This window comes from Ictidomys tridecemlineatus, unplaced genomic scaffold (assembly GCF_052094955.1).
Source record: "Ictidomys tridecemlineatus isolate mIctTri1 unplaced genomic scaffold, mIctTri1.hap1 Scaffold_370, whole genome shotgun sequence".
NCBI lineage: Eukaryota > Metazoa > Chordata > Mammalia > Rodentia > Sciuridae > Ictidomys > Ictidomys tridecemlineatus.
In genome coordinates this window covers 6,954-21,134 of record NW_027522474.1, presented here as the reverse complement: position 1 = coordinate 21,134, position 14,181 = coordinate 6,954, and the positions used below count along the sequence as shown (strand labels likewise).

At 39.1% G+C, this 14,181-nt stretch overlaps 1 pseudogene; it reads right to left on the bottom strand.

Annotated features, from left to right (window-relative positions):
• Positions 1-12,952: 12,952 nt before the first annotated feature.
• Positions 12,953-13,886, bottom strand: LOC144373370 (olfactory receptor 5V1-like; annotated as a pseudogene).
• Positions 13,887-14,181: the final 295 nt, after the last annotated feature.

Sequence of the window (14,181 nt, the reverse complement as noted above, 5' to 3'; positions counted from 1 at the left end):
GAAGTGGTGAGAGAGGGCATCCCTGTCTTGTTCCAGATTTTAGAGGGAATGCCTTCAATTTTTCTCCATTCAGAATGATGCTAGCCTGAGGCTTAGCATAAATTGCTTTTACAATGTTGAGGTATGTTCCTGTTATTTCTAGTTTTTGGAGAGTTTTGAACATAAACGGATGCTGTACTTTGTCGAATGCTTTTTCTGCATCTATCGAGATGATCATATGTTTCTTATTTTTAAGTCTATTGATGTGGTGAATAACATTTATTGATTTCCGTATATTGAACCAGCCTTGCATACCAGGGATGAATCCTACTTGATAATGGTGCACAATTTTTTTGATGTTTTTGTATCCGATTTGCCAGAATTTTATTGAGGATTTTTGCATCTAGGTTCAGTAAAGATATTGGTCTGTAGTTTTCTTTCTTTGAAGTGTCTTTGTCTGGTTTCGGAATCAGGGTGATGTTGGCCTCGTAGAATGAATTTGGAAGTTCTCCCTTTTTTCTATTTTCTGAAATAGCTTCAAAAGTATTGGTATTAGTTCCTCTTTAAAGGTTTTGTAAAACTCTGCTGTATACACATCCAGTCCCGGGCTTTTCTTAGATGGTAATCTTTTGATGGTTTCTTCTATTTCCTTAATTGATATTGGTCTGTTTAGGTTGTCTATATCCTCATGACTCAATCTGGGCAGATTATATGACTTAAAAAATTTATCGATGCCTTCACTATCTTCTATTTTATTGGAGTATAAGGATTCAAAATAGTTTCTGATTATATTCTGTATTTCTGAAGTGTCTGTCGTGATCTTGCCTTTTTCATCGCTTATGCTAGTAATTCGAGTTCTCTCTCTTCTTCTCTTCGCTAGCATGGCTAAGGGTCTGTCAATTTTATTTATCTTTTCAAAGAACCAACTATTCGTTTTGTCAATTTTTTCAATTGTTTCTTTTGTTTTGATTTCATTCATTTCAGCTCTGATTTTAATTATTTCTTGCCTTCTACTTCTTTTGCTGTTGTTTTGCTCTTCTTTTTCTAGAATTTTGAGATGAAGTATGAGATCATTTATTTGTTGGTTTTTTTCTTTTTTAAAGGAATGAACTCCAAGCAATGAATTTTCCTCTTAGAACTGCTTTCAATGTGTCCCATAGATTCTGATATGTTGTGTCTGTGTTTTCATTAAACTCTAAGAATTTTTTAATTTCCTCCTTGATGTCTTCTAAAACCCATTGATCATTCAGTAACCTATTGTTCATTCTCCAAGTGATGCATGATTTTTCCTTGCTTCTTTTATCGTTGATTTTTAGTTTCATTCCATTATGATCAGTTAAGATGCATGGTATTATCTCTGCTCCTTTATATTGTCTAAGAGTTGCCCTGTGACATAATATATGATCTATTTTTGAGAAGGATCCATGTGCTGCTGAGAAAAAAGTGTAGCTGCTTGATGTTGGGTGGTATATTCTATATATGTCAATTAAGTCTAGGTTGTTAATTGTGTTATTGAGTTCTATAGTTTCCTTATTCGACTTTTTTTTGGAAGATCTGTCCAGTGGTGAGAGAGGTGTGTTGAAGTCTCCCATTATTATTGTATGGTGGTCTATTAGACTCTTGAACTTGAGAAGAGTTTGCTTGATGAACCAAGCAGCACCGTTGTTTGGGGCATATATATTTATGATTGTTATGTCTTGTTGGTGTATGGTTCCCTTGAGCAGTATGTAGTGTCCTTCTTTATCCCTTTTGATTAACTTTGGTTTGAAATCTATTTTATTTGATATGAGTATGGACACTCCTGCTTGCTTCCGCAGTCTATATGAGTGATATGATTTTTCCCAACCTTTCACCTTCAGTCTATGTATATCCTTTCCTATCAAATGCGTCTCCTGTAGGCAGCATATTGTTGGGTCTTGTTTTGTGATCCATTCAACTAGCCTGTGTCTCTTAATTGGTGAGTTTAAGCCATTAACATTTAGGGTTATTATTGAGATATGGTTTGTTCTTCAATCCATATTTGTTTATTAATGCTGCTAAACCTGATTTGTTTTTCTTTTTGATTATTTTCCCCCCTTTACTGTCCTACCTCCCACTGTTGGTTTTCATTATTGTTTTCCATTTCCTCTTCCTGTAGTGTTTTGCAAAGGATTTTTTGAAGAGATGGTTTTCTAGCTGCAAATTCTTTTAACTTTTGTTTATCATGGAATGTTTTAATTTCATCTTCCATCCTGAAGCTTAATTTCGCCGGATACACGATTCTTGGTTAGAACCCATTTTCTTTTAGCGTTTGAAATATGTTATTCCAGGATCTTCTAGCTTTTAGAGTCTGTGATGAGAGATCAGCTGTTATCCTGATTTGTTTACCCCTAAATGTAATCTGCTTCCTTTCTCTTGTACCTTTTAAAATTCTCTCCTTATTCTGTATGTTGGACATCTTCATTATAATGTGTCTAGGTGTGGATCTCTTATGATTTTGCAGATTTGGCGTCCTGTAGGCTTCTAGGATTTGGTGTTCTGTCTCATTCTTCAAGTCTGGGAAGTTTTCTCGTATTATTTCACTGAATAAATTGTCTATTCATTTGGTTTGTAGCTCTGTGCCTTCTTGTATCCCAATGACTCTTAAGTTTGGTCTTTTGATATTATCCCATATTTCTTGGATGTTCTGCTTATGGTTTCTTACCAGACTTGCTGAGCTGTCTATGTTCTTTTCAAGTTGAAATACTCTGTCTTCATTGTCTGATGTTCTATCTTTTAAGTGATCCACTCTGCTGGTAGTATTCTCAATTGAGTTTTTAAGTTGGTTTATTGCTTCCTGCATTTCTAGGATTTCTATTTGTTTGTTTTATATTTCCTCCATCTCCCTGTGAAATTGATCTTTTACTTCCTGGATTTGTTTATGTAGTTCCTTGTCAATGTGATCTTTGATTGTCTGATTTTGCTGTCTCATGTCTTCCTTGAGACTCCAGATCATCTGAACCATGTATATCCTGACCTATCTGTCTGACATTCCATCTGTTGCAGCTATTACCTCTTCTAGAGTTGAGTTGACCTGCATTGCCTCTGGTCCTTTCTTTCCTTGTCTTTTCATACTGCTGACGTTTCTTTCTGCTTGGTGAAAGTGTTGTGTTTTTGAAATTTTCCCTCTATTTATTTATATTGCTCTTGTATAGTTGAAAAGTCTCCCTTGCAGGACAGGTGGTGGCTGTGATCCTCCACCAATTGGTGCGATCTATCTACCACGCTGGCGGGATCTAGGTCTGCTCTGCTGGCCGGTCGAAGGTCCTTCTACCCAGCAGGCACAAGGGGCACCTCTGTCTCTCCGCAGGTTGCTGGGCCTAACCTCCCGATGGGTCCCCGGTAGGCCTACCTTGCAGGCACTGGGGGTGGGGCCGGCTCTGGCCCGCAACAAGCCGCTGGGCCTGATCTGCCAGTGGTCACAGTCCCGCCTACCTTGCAGGCACTGGGTGAGGGGACGGGCCTGCCCCACAGAAGGCCTCTGGTGGGTCGCAGGACCGCATTCCCTGCAGGCGTGTGTGTCAGCTCTGTCTCTCCGCAGGTTTCTGGGCCTGACCTGCCCGTGATCTGTGCATTATTTGAGTACAAATTATAGTTCAATTTTTTAAAATAGCCTTATTTTAAAAATAAGTAATTAATGGGGAAGAGTGATACCTGACTGTAATCCCAGGTACTTGGGAGAATAAGGCAGGAGGATGATGAATTTGATATTCTTCAAGGCCCCCGCCCCAAATAATTGAAAAGGCTGGGGATATAGCTTCATGGTAGAGTGCCACTGGGTTCAATCCCCAGTAGTGCAGTAAGTAAGTAAGTAAGTAAGTAAGTAAGTAAGTAAGTAAATTGATAAATAGAAGTGAAAGCATTTTTTCAAGATAATTTTTAACTAAGGATTGGTTGGAACAACATCTAAATATTTTTTTAGGTCTCTAAGAGGTTAAGTATTTTCTCCCATTTTTTTGCATTTCTCTAGTTCTTTTTTTTACCACAGTGGTAGTTCAGGACATATCATATTTTACAAGTGACATCAGTTGTTTCCTGATCACGATCTGTTTGAAACAGTGAATGTGATTGGTGGTTGCATTCGGTCTGTATCACAGATACAAAGCCTTGCTCACCATGATGGATGGGCGTGTGCATATGTGTGTGTGTGTGTGTGTGTGTGTGTGTGTGTGTGTGTGTTATTGGTCTTGGGATTGGTCTTGACTGAGAACACTGTCTTATAGTTAGTGGGATGGCAAGTTGGCATCTCAGGCAAAATTGATGGCAGAAATCTCAAAGAATATAGCAGGAATCTGCCATCTAAGGCTCAGCAAGCTCAGAACACTTGGTTATCCTAATTGCTATAAATGGAAGACCCTCACTATTGAGCTTCTCTGAGAGCTGCTTCACACTAGGGCGGGAGGAGGGAGCCCATTTCCATAGAGATGTACCCTGTTTCTATGGAGACTCCAGCTAGGCTTTAAGGGGCTGGTGGGATAGTACCAGTGGATGTTGCCAAGCCCTGGGTCATTCTGAGGAGCCTGCTACTTCAGGGGAGGTGGCAGGGTATCAGCCTATGGGGCCGGGACAAGGCTCTGTGAAGCTCTGTCAGGCCTGATTTCTAAGCAAGGTACTTGGCAATAGAAACCTCGGAAAACGTCCCACCCCCCACCATGCCATGGGCCACCAGAAAGCCCAGGTGTGTCTCTGGAAGCCAGGCTTGGGTATGAGCATAAACATCAATGATTGCAGAGTATTAAGAATAGAGGACCATAAATCTCTTTCAGGTGAGTGCAGACTGAAAACAGGGACATCTGGAGGGAGATAGACTGGGTTATAGAAAATCATCAGATCTCTAGGTCTAGAACAAGCAGAGAGACCCACTCATGGAATTATGCGTGTGAGTCCAAAGAGCAGGGGTCGATAACTGTGAAACCTGGTTCCCCAGGTTTTAGACACACCTGTTTAGTTCAAAAGAGTGTTCTGAGTGCTAAAACAAGATCAAAATGAAGTGGTCTGTATCTAAAGACGTGCTGTGTTGAAGGTGGGAGAAAATCTCTGAAGCCCTCATGGAGAAGGATATGGAGAACTTTAAAGTCCTAGTTGAAGAGGACACGGTAAAGACAACAAATCAGTTTGGGCAGGCTGGCTAGCTGGTGGGATCACTCAGAAAAACAGGAATATGTGAGGAATAGCAGATGTAGAGGAGGCTTTGGTGGATTTGATTTGAGTAATGTTGAATGTGAGTTATCTGTGGGATAATTACGTGGAAATGCCCTTCACAGACAGCCTAGAACTGCAGGTGTGGATTTGGGAGTCATTGTCTTGAAGGCAACTGTTACAGCAAAGTGTGAATATGAAATTCCCCAGGAGAATAGAGAAAGTAGAGAAGGAAATAGAGAAAGTAGGGATTCTTGTGATACTTGGTGTTCACGAAAATTGTAGTAAAAGTTTATCCAGAAATGACTAAAAACACCACACTATCTAGTTCAGTTGTAGGTATTGCTTTCTCTAAATAACCTCCCTAAACAAGAGGTTACCTTATTAGCATTGATGTACAATAAATCAACTTTGAAATGGAGCTGGAAGCTAAATGTACTTGACATTTCTTACGTTCTCTGTTTTCTCAATCAACTACCTGGATGAACTTCAAGTCATTTAGAAATCAGTGACATGTACTTTCTTTTAACTCCCCATATCAAAAAGATCAATATGACAATCTCTTTTATAGGTAGATATCTAGATGTTTTCAGAAAAAGAAATAAAATTCTATATAGAAGGCACTTCCAACAAATTTTACTATGAGAAAATGGTACATGGTCTGTGGATGTGTAAAAGGGAAAACTAAATGTAAATGTTCAGGGATTTAAAAATACAATCTCTGAAGTTGTGCATACTGCTATTGTAAAGGTCTTAAATATAAAGGTCGGTTCAGGAGGGACAATTTCATGGGGCATTAAAACAATCTCCCAATGTATGTTTATATAATTTTATCTACATATAAGTTTTTCCTTGGTTCTACTGGCTAATTTCTTGTAGGTAACGGGTGTGGGGTAGGGTTAAGATGATACCCAAACAATTTTCCTTATCCTCTATGCTCTTTATTAATGTAAGTCATTAGATTGAATCATCATCATGGTCACCATTAGAATCCATTATTAACAATCATAACTCATGAATGACACTTTGTGACACAATATGTACTTGCTCCTTAGAATTTATATAATGCAGCATAGGAATTAGATCTACTTAATAGTAAACCCTCTTCACTGCAATAAAAAAACATAATCATCATAATCATCTAGGGCATATTTCATAGAAAAATAATTTGAGTGTGAGTCTTCTTAGATTGCTTCAATACACATAAATGTCTGACGTTATAAACCTCGTTTAATGTAGTTTAAAAGTGGCATGGTTTCTGTAAAAATTACATTGAATTTCGGACAATCCATTCTATCAAAACAGTGAATTTCTTTGAAAAGATGAATTTTTACATACCCGAATCCAATCAGGATTTTTCAAATTGAGTAACGAATAGAGACACACATTAGATAAAAATACCTAACACTATGTAATGGAGGGGTAAGACAAGATAATACAAATGGAAGAAATGATTTACAGTAGAAGGGGTAGAGAGAAAAGGGGAGGGGAGGGGAGGGGAGGGGGGATAGTAGAAAATAGGACTGACAGCAGAATACATAAGACACTAGAAAGGCAATATGTGAATCAATGGAAGGGTAACTGATGTGATACAGCAATCTGTATACGGGGTAAAGTTGGGAGTTCATAACCCGCTTGAATCAAACTGTGAAATATGATGTATTAAGAACTGTGTAAGGTTTTGAACGACCAACAATAAAAAAAAAAAAAATACCTAACACTTATTAAATGCCTATAAGACTTTTACATGCATTAACTTATTTGGTTTACACAACAACCTAAAAGATAACCTATTATCCCCATTTTACAGAAAAAAGAATTGAAATTAATGCACAATATATTAATGCAAGTAGGGAAACATCAATGAATGCCTTTAATTTGCATAATGTACATTAATTTGTACATTTAATATGTATTAACAATTATGATTTAAGAAATAAAAAAGAAATTGACTCAGAAAATTTATCATGTAATAACTATTATTTGTAGTGATACTTTGTTACCTGATGATAATACCATACATTAGTAAACTGTCTTATTATCTTCAATGCCCAGACATTCTTGTCTTTGGTTCTAATAATTCATTGCACATGATTAATAGGCCAACACAGCTTTCATTAAAATTCCAAATCTCAGGGCCTTAATAAGCTTAAAGTATTTAAATTTCAATAGAAAGTGGGTGCTTCAGTTAAGCACAACTAATTTTAAAATCTAAATATAAACAAAATAAAATAAATAAGTCTAGAGTCTTAAAAGAAGAACTTTTTTTTTTTGCTTTGGCAATAAATGAAATGTTTTGCTTACTAACATTAGGGATTCATTTCCTCAAACGAAAAAAAAAATGGGCATGACTAAAACGAGGAAGAATGGTGTGATCATGAAAACCCTTATGCACATCAGGGAAACAATGATTCCTATTTGATCTCAATAGCACAAGCAATGATTAAAATTTTTAAATCCAATTTTCATGTTGCCCAGTAAATTGCTTAAAACACACACACACACACACACACACACACACACACACACACTCAGTACAAGTTTAATTTATTCAGAAAAATATCTGAATGATTTCAGGTGCTTGTGGCAATGTGAATTTATTACTGTGAAATCTATGTGCTATCTGGCCTGGCCCAGAGTTGTCCTAATATCCTTCCATGTGGTGTGGGTGCTTGGAGCCGAGGGAAAGATCAGAGGTCATTGTGCAGAACAGTTGGCCTCAGTCAGTGAGTTCCAAGTGTTCCCAGTGATGCTGGTCCAAAGACACACAATGGAGGAGGCTGGGCTCTTTCACCTAACATGCAGGGATGCCCTTATCCCTAACTGGTAGGTTTAAAATCTTTACAAATTCACCAGGAAAGAGCCTCCCTCCTGTCTTGGAGATTCAGCACTCAATTCAGCATTTAACATCTCTTTCATTTCTGTTTCTTTGGGGCCAGGGTGTAGGGGTGCAGTTACCGGAGATTGAACTCAGGGGCTTGACCACTGAGACACATCCCCAGCCCTATTTTATATTTTATTTAGAGACAGGGTCTCACTGAGTTTCTTGGAGCCTTGTTTTTGCTGAGGCTGTCTTTTAACTCACTATCCTCCTGCCTCAGCCTCCTGAGCTGCTGGGTTACAGGCGTGCACCACTGTGCCAGCTTTTTCAGTTCTTTTTATTTCACCTGTGCTTCTTCTAGCATTAAAAAGGAAAGGGAAGACAAATTATTACCTCTTATGATATGTCAGAGCCTTCTAGTTATAAAATTATTCAAAATAAAAAATTCTTTTTTCCATTTAGGATTTTAAAATTTCTTTTCTTTTTAGTGGTTAGTTTCAATTCAAACCAATTTTGTTCCTATACAGGGTCTAATTTAGTCCTAAGCCAGATCTACTAAGAAACACAAAGAGGATAAGATCTGATCCCTGTCCTGCTGCGCCCCTCCCCTGACTCAGGCAATGGCAAGGCCCTACTGAGGTGGATGGCCCAAGGTGTCCATCCTCTGGAGGAGCGCAGTATGTTTCTGGGAATGGGCTGATTTGTTTTTGTATTCCTTTAATAAGTATTGTTTTGATTTCTCATATGACCATTAAGTATAAAGGAAAAATCATGACTTTCCCAATTAATGCAACTAATTCTAAAGCATAGATCTGTTTGCTCTAAATGCAATGATTCAGCTGTGGAGTGTAAATTGTTAATGTCTAAAGAAAAACTCCCTGTATTCCTGTCAAGGAAGTTTTTGAGAAATTAAATTAAAATCTAGAGAAGGAAAATTAATGTTAAGAAGATACATTAGTGCTTAGTACTGGGCAACTTGTTCTTGTTTCTGTGCACAATGGTTTGTTCTCTTACTTTTGTTTGATTACAAGTAATAAATCAACTACTTGCAGTAACCATGGCACCGGTTCCAGTCAGTAAGTCAAGAAAGAATAGTCAAGGTATAGGCCAATAGTTTGGGACATTTGTAATTATTATTAAAATTTAACTAAGCAGAAACAGCTCAAAGCAAAACTCGAACTGAAAGTACAAATGCTTGCTTATGCTTAAGCCAAGATACATTCTTCTATTCTAATTGTAGCTACGTAATATTTTGTTTTGTTTGAATAATGATTCCTGTTTTGTAACCACAAAGTACTGTAAGCCTGCCAAAATAAAATGTATATATGATCAACTTCACAAGTAAATATTGGGATCAACACCTTCACTTTGGTGTCTGTGTTGTTTCTCCACCCCCTCTTTCGCTGACTCCTCACCATCCATTCGTCTCCTGAGACCCCATGTTGGAGCTGGTCTCTGACACTGTCATTCAACAAACATACAATCTAATGGGAAGATGAAATCAATATGTGCAGGAAACTTGGTAACAATTCTATGTAATCTACAAATTATCATTATTTTCTCTTAGTGTTTCCTTGGGCAGCTCTGGGAATGGAGCACTTAATACTTGTCAAAGCCCCTCATTCCATCTTGAATATGCGCTCCTCCAGGTCCTACCTGGGCTTCTCAATTGTGTGCTAAACACTAGGGCAACACCTTGTGTAAATGTGCACTCAGTAAAGGTTTGAAGAATGAAGAAGGTCTGTCAAGTACATCCATGGAGCAGAGTTTTTAAAAGATTCTTTAAAGACGGTACTGTGTGGGACCTAAAGGATCTAACAGAGACTTGACAGAGGCGAGAGGACATTTCTGTTCAGTGGTTCTGGTGGAGATATCTTGCTGAGAAAAATAAAGCCTTTTATTTTTCTCAGCAAGATATCTGAGCATAAGTGAGGCAGCATAGCCCAGCGGCTTCTGAGGAACTCAGTGTCTCCTGTCTCCTAAACATATCCCTTAGGGAGACCATCGGCTCAGTTCCCACAGAACAAGCAGCTCTGCATCTTTCTTTCTCAATCAGTCATCTCAAAGACAGGTGACCGAGAATGAAGTCACTTATGAGTGACCCCAAAATATAATATTTCTAAAGGAGGGGGGTTTTGTATGAAGTAGATTACTCACAAGCTTCAGGGAGTTATTACAGTTAATAAATTGCTTGCAACTCCCATCCCCAAGCATCCATGTGTTGTAAGATTAAAATGAAAACCCCTAGTTAGTGAATGAATACGTTTCTAAACATAACTTCTTTTACAATAATGATTTTTATTTAAACAGATATTTTGGTAGGTCTATTGTTATGCTATATTGTATCATACTGGGAATGTGTTCCTATACTTTCTCCCTAAAAATTATTCCTTTCTGTCCTGCTCATCAAAAGCAGAGGATTAACACTTAGCATTATCTATTGTTTACCATAAGTAATTTTCCACACACATCATCTCACTTAAGGAATTTAGGCATCCCAGGGTTTCTGGTCATGTTTTGGTTTTTTTCAAGTACTGGAGGCATCATGCCAAATCCCTCAGGTTTTGTGATAACCTCTGAGGTTATTTCTACTCTGGCAATACAAGTAGTTTTGTGGAAACTTAGACACACATAGAAAAGGTGCTACGATAGGTCATTACATAAATTCCATCAAAATGGTAATTAAAATATGTACAATATTCTGAAATATGTTTTTAAGGTGTAGGTAAATTCTGATTCTGGGATAGTGTTTTTGAAAATTGTGATGGTACATAAACTATATACCAGCAACTCTCACAGAGAGGCGTAGATTTTTGGTTTTGGTGTGGCCCTTGCTGCTCTCCATACTAGGACCTGGGCTGCAAAGAAAGCTCTTGCTAAAACTGGCTGTTTGTCTCCATTCACCACAAAACGGACCTGTTATTCTGAAAGTTGCCTGTCGCATATCTGTGGCCTTCTGAAGGAGTCAAAATCCTCTGATCTCTCACAATTCATTTTCTTGTGATGGACATTTATAGAGGTCTGGGGCCGACCTGTTGGGAATATGCATCGAGCCTTTCCTCTGCAGCTGCTCTGGGACTCCTCAGTGTGCAAACACAACTCAAGGGCAACTGCTTGAGTTCAACTGCAACAATGGAGAGCAGTTAATTCGCTGTTGGATTTATTAATGTCTTGGCAATCACCTGTTCCAGCATGCAGCGAGAAGATCAGCGTCCTCTCTCTCCTGGGATGTGGGTGAGCGAAGTTCAGAGTGAGATTTCTGCTAAGAAGTTGTGGGTGGCTGAAACCTCAAGACTGCCTTTCCTTCCCGCTAGGGAGAGAAGGGGTCAGGGAGTATGTACACTTATTGGGATGGATTTCCCAAGGCATATGAAGTTTTTCCTTCATGTTACATACTTTGCCAGATGGACTGATTTCAGAAGCCACAATATTAAAAGCATCCCCACTATCTTCAGCTGATCCACTGCTGCTAAGGGCTTATCCTTACCAAACCCTGTATGACTTTGTGCCCCTTAATTTTTATGATCCTGATGATACTCATGACCTGGTGAATAAATTGTTTGCTATGGAGTTTAAAAGTAGGGGGAAAAAAAGAGTCATCAAACAGCTCTTTCGGGGCACAGATAGAGAAAAGACAACAAGCATGAAAGTCTTGTAGTATTTTACTGCACAAAAATAAAAATAAAAATATTAGATAAAGAGGTAAGTCTCTATAACTTAAAATTTCCCATAATACAATGGGGTTTTCCTCATGCTTAGAAGAGACACATTAACAGTACTCCTATAAGATCTTAGAATGATTAGCCATCAGGGAAAGGCAAAGCTAAATCACATTTGATGAAGCACTTAACACATTCCAGGATCTTCACAATAAAAGGAATGATAATGATGTGTTGTTAAGAAAATGAGGAAATCAGAAGCTTTATTCACCACTCTTAATAATAAGGTAAGCTGTTCCACTGGTCTGAAAATGATCTGGAACTTCTTCAGAAAGTTAAATATGGAGTTAACGATCCACCTCTTCCACTCTTACTTACAAACTCAAGATAATAAAAAAGTTGTCCACCAATGATTTGTACATGAATGTTCATATAATTTTCATATTATATATAATGTTCATATTATATATACAAATCTTATCCATATTAGTCAAAAGTGAAAAAGACCAGGCAGGTCTGTAATATAGCTACTCAAGGAGCTGAGGCAGGAGGATCACAAATTCAGGGACAACCTGGGCAAATTTGCAAGACCCTGTCTCAAAACAAAATTTTTAAAAGGGTTGGGCATTGGCTTAGTGGTAGAACATTGTTTTGTGTGCAGGAGGCTCCGGGTTCAATCTGCAGTACGACACCCACAAAGACACAAAGTAAAAATTACTATCCATTGGGAAATGAACAAAGAAATGTGGCATTTTCATAAGGTGGAAATCACTCACAATAAGGAGGAATAAACTAAAATACTTATACAAGCTACAATATAACTGAAAATTGCAAACATCCTAAGTGAAAAGAGTCAGATCCAAAAGGCGTATACGGTATTACTTCATTAAAAATATCCACAGAAACTCGAGTGTATACAAGGGTCTTTCCACATGTGAAGGAGAAACACAGAAATGGTGTTTATTTAAAACTTAGAATCAAGATCCATTAGGAAAATGCAAGTCAAAGTCACATTGCACATAGCACTTCACATTCACTAGTGTTGGCTAGAGCTGCAATATTGGGGGAATGGAGATTGATTGCTTTGGGTATAGGCTTTTTTTGGAGAGAAAAGTAATAAAAATATTCTGATATATCTGTGGATTAGAGAACCCAGGTTAGGTCACAATGTGTCACATACTTAGCACAGTGTGTTTCCCCTGGTTGGAGGGGCACCACAGTGGTCATGAGACACTGTGTATAGAGAGAGCGCTCTGGTAATTGCGGCTGAAGAGTTCACATATTTCTACATCTAAGACATTTCCTAGAATGAAACCATCATCTAGTTCTAATCTCACTATACAGTCTGTCTCCCAGCAAACTTCCTCAGGGCACTCTGAACCTCATTGCTTCTCAGGCTGTTAATGATGGGCTTCAACATGGGAGTCACCATACAGAAGAGCACAGAGACCAGGATGTCCGTGTCCAGCCTTCTCTGGGCCTGTCATAGTGGAAGTTTGCTGTTCCATAGAAGACCAATACGACAGTGACTGGGAACGCACAGTGGAGAAGGCCTTTCTTCTGCCCTGGGAAGAGAGAATCCACAGGATGGCCGCCATGATGAGTGTGTAGGAGCCTGCAGTGAAGAGGCAGGGTCTCAGGCCCATGGTAGCACTGACCATGTGGAGCGCAGATTCATTGACAGAGGTGTCTGAGCAGGAGAGCTTCAGGAGCAATGGGGTGTCACAGAGAAAGTGGCTGATCTGGTGGGGCCCACACAGAGTGAGTGTGATGGCCAGCACCGTGTGTGTGACCAAATTAACCAGCCCGCACAGCGAGGACCCAGTCACCAGGCTAACACAGACTTTCACACTCATAATGACTGGGTAATGAGGAGGATGGCAGGTGGCCACACAGCAGTCATGCTGGCCACACAGCCAGTAAGATGCCTCTGTGCCAGCACTTGTCACCAAGAAGAAGATCTGGGAAAGGCAGCCCTCATAAGAAATGGCCTTCTTCTCCCAGAAGAAGTTCACCAGCAGTACTGGGAGGGTGGTTGATGTGTAGCAGACGTCCAAGAAGCTCAAATTGCTGTGGAAAAAGTACATTGGAGTGTGGAGAGCAGGACTGACCCTGGGGGCCACTATTATGAGCATGTTCCCCAGGAGAGTGGTCAGATAAATGACCAGAAAGAGCAGGAAAAACCAGCCCTGTAGGTTGGAGTGCCTGGAAAATCTCAAGAAGGTTAATTCAGTAACAAATGATTGATTGCTCATTTCCAATGACATCATAGCTAAAAAACAGAGAAAAAGAGACCATGATGGAAATGGACTGAGAGCACCCCAAAGAGGCTTGTTAATCTGCAGCAACATGGCAAATAATATCAAATGAAAAGGAGCCTGAAGACTGATAACCTGTGGGACTGGTCTCAGGGAATGAGACCCATGGAGCCGCATACATTTTTCAGGGTGATGGTGGGTGAGAGTAACCAGAGAATTGCTAGAAGCCAACAGAAAGCCATTTGACCTCATCATGGTGTGAAGTCATTTCTCACTGTCTCAGTAATCTCTGTCTCCTGTTGTCCTT